Source organism: Oncorhynchus kisutch, linkage group LG16 (assembly GCF_002021735.2).
Source record: "Oncorhynchus kisutch isolate 150728-3 linkage group LG16, Okis_V2, whole genome shotgun sequence".
NCBI classification, from domain to species: Eukaryota; Metazoa; Chordata; class Actinopteri; order Salmoniformes; family Salmonidae; genus Oncorhynchus; species Oncorhynchus kisutch.
The window spans coordinates 3,021,784-3,024,283 of NC_034189.2; the positions used below are offsets into that span (position 1 = coordinate 3,021,784).

At 47.1% G+C, this 2,500-nt stretch overlaps 1 protein-coding gene across 2 annotated transcripts in view; it reads right to left on the minus strand.

Moving 5' to 3' along the window:
* The window catches only part of aimp1b (aminoacyl tRNA synthetase complex interacting multifunctional protein 1b), a 53,045-nt gene that overhangs the window by 17,508 nt on the left and 33,037 nt on the right, over positions 1-2,500 (minus strand). For both annotated transcript variants that reach the window (XM_031791582.1, XM_031791581.1), the window contains exon 3: positions 1,912-2,026. The gene's annotated coding sequence lies outside the window, so the exon portion shown is untranslated. The remainder of the gene's footprint in view (positions 1-1,911; positions 2,027-2,500) is intronic.

A 2,500-nucleotide genomic window follows, 5' to 3' on the forward strand; every position in this document is an offset into this window, starting at 1 on the left:
CCAGTCAGTCAGCCAGTCAGTTAACCAGTCAGTTAACCAGTCAGCCAGCCAGTCAGTTAACCAGTCAGTCAGTCAGTTAACCAGTCAATCAATCAGTTCACCAGTCAGTCAGCCAGTCAGTTAACCAGTCAACCAGTCAGTTAACCAGTTAGCTAGTCAGTCAGTTAACCAGTCAGTCAGTCAGTTAACCAGTCAGCCAGTCAGTTAACCAGTCAGTCAGCCATTCAGTTAACCAGTCAGTCAGTCAGTCAGTTAACCAGTCAGCCAGTCAGTTAACCAGTCTGCCAGCCAGTGAGTTAACCAGTCAGCCTGTCAGTTAACCAGTCAGCCAGTCAGTTAACCAGCCAGCCAGTCAGTTAACCAGTCAGCCAGTCAGTTAACCAGTCAGCCAGTCAGTTAACCAGTCAGTTAACCAGTCAGTCAGCCAGTCAGTTACCCAGTCAGCCAGTCAGTCAGCCAGTCAGTTAACCAGTCAGCCAGTCAGTTAACCAGTCAGTCAGTTAACCAGTCAGTCAGTTAACTAACCAGTCAGTTAACCAGTCAGTCAGTTAACCAGTCAGTCAGTTAACCAGTCAACTAGTCAGTCAGTCAGTTAACCAGTCAGCCAGCCAGTCAGTTAACCAGTCAGCCAGCCAGTCAGTTAACCAGTCAGCCAGTAAATCAGTCACTTAACCAGTCAGTCAGCCAGTCAGTTAACCAGTCAGTCAGCTAGTCAGTCAGTTAACCAGTCAGCCAGTCAGCCAGTAAACCAGTTAGCTAGTCAGCCAGTTAACCAGTCAGTCAGCCATTCAGTTAACCAGTCAGTCAGTCAGTCAGTTAACCAGTCAGTCAGCCATTCAGTTAACCAGTCAGTCAGCCAGTCAGTTAACCAGTCAGTCAGTCAGTTAAACAGTCAATCAATCAGTTAACCAGTCAGTCAGCCAGTCAGTTAACCAGTCAACCAGTCAGTTAACCAGTCAGCTATTCAGTCAGTTAACCAGTCAGTCAGTCAGTTAACCAGTCAGTCAGTCAGTTAACCAGTCAGCCAGCCAGTCAGTTAACCAGTCAGTCAGTCAGTTAACCAGTCAGCCAGCCAGTCAGTTAAACAGTCAGTCAGCCAGTCAGTTAACCAGTCAGTTAACCAGTCAGCCAGCCAGTCAGTTAACCAGTCAGTCAGTCAGTTAACCAGTCAATCAATCGGTTCACCAGTCAGTCAGCCAGTCAGTTAACCAGTCAACCAGTCAGTTAACCAGTTAGCTAGTCAGTCAGTTAACCAGTCAGTCAGTCAGTCAGTTAACCAGTCAGCCAGTCAGTTAACCAGTCAGTCAGCCATTCAGTTAACCAGTCAGTCAGTCAGTCAGTTAACCAGTCAGCCAGTCAGTTAACCAGTCTGCCAGCCAGTGAGTTAACCAGTCAGCCTGTCAGTTAACCAGTCAGCCAGTCAGTTAACCAGTCAGCCAGCCAGTCAGTTAACCAGTCAGCCAGTCAGTTAACCAGTCAGCCAGTCAGTTAACCAGTCAGTTAACCAGTCAGTCAGCCAGTCAGTTACCCAGTCAGCCAGTCAGTCAGCCACTCAGTTAACCAGTCAGCCAGTCAGTTAACCAGTCAGTTAACCAGTCAGCCAGTCAGTTAACCAGTCAGCCAGTCAGTTAACCAGTCAGTTAACCAGTCAGCCAGCCAGTCAGTTAACCAGTCAGTCAGTCAGTTAACCAGTCAGCCAGTCAGTTAACCAGTCAGCCAGCCAGTCAGTTAAACAGTCAGCCAGTCAGTTAACCAGTCAGCCAGTCAGTTAACCAGTCAGCCAGTCAGTTAACCAGTCAGTCAGCCAGTCAGTTAACCAGTCAGCCAGTCAGTTAACCAGTCAGTTAACCAGTCAGCCAGTCAGTTAACCAGTCAGTTAACCAGTCAGTTAACCAGTCAGCCAGTCAGTACCTTTCTTCTTCTGTTGTTTCTCAGTGAGTAGAATCTTCAGGTCAGAGATGTCTTTCTTTAGCTTAGCATTCTCAACCAACAGCTTCTTCTCTTCTCTCACCGTTTTTCTGCAAGACTACAGAGGCAATACTTATTAACATGTTATAGATACTTAATGACGTTTCATAAATTATTTATTAATGCTTTACAAATTGCAAAGCCCAGGCATCGTTAGAGAGAGAGAGAGAGAGAGAAACAGAACGAGAGACAGAGAGAAAAAAAGAGAATGAGAGAGAAAGAGAGAGAGAGAGAGAGAGAGAGAGAGAGAGAGGGAGAGAGAGAGAGAGAGAGAGAGAGAGAGAGAGAGAGACAGACAGACAGACAGACAGACAGACAGACAGACAGACAGACAGACAGACAGACAGACAGACAGACAGACAGACAGACAGACAGACAGACAGACAGACAGACAGACAGACAGACAGACAGACAGACAGACAGACAGACAGAGAGAGAGAGAGAGAGACAGACAGACAGAGACAGAGAGAGAGAGAGAGAGAGAGGGAGAGAGAGAGAAAGACAGAGAAAGAGGCAGACAGAGAGAGAGAGA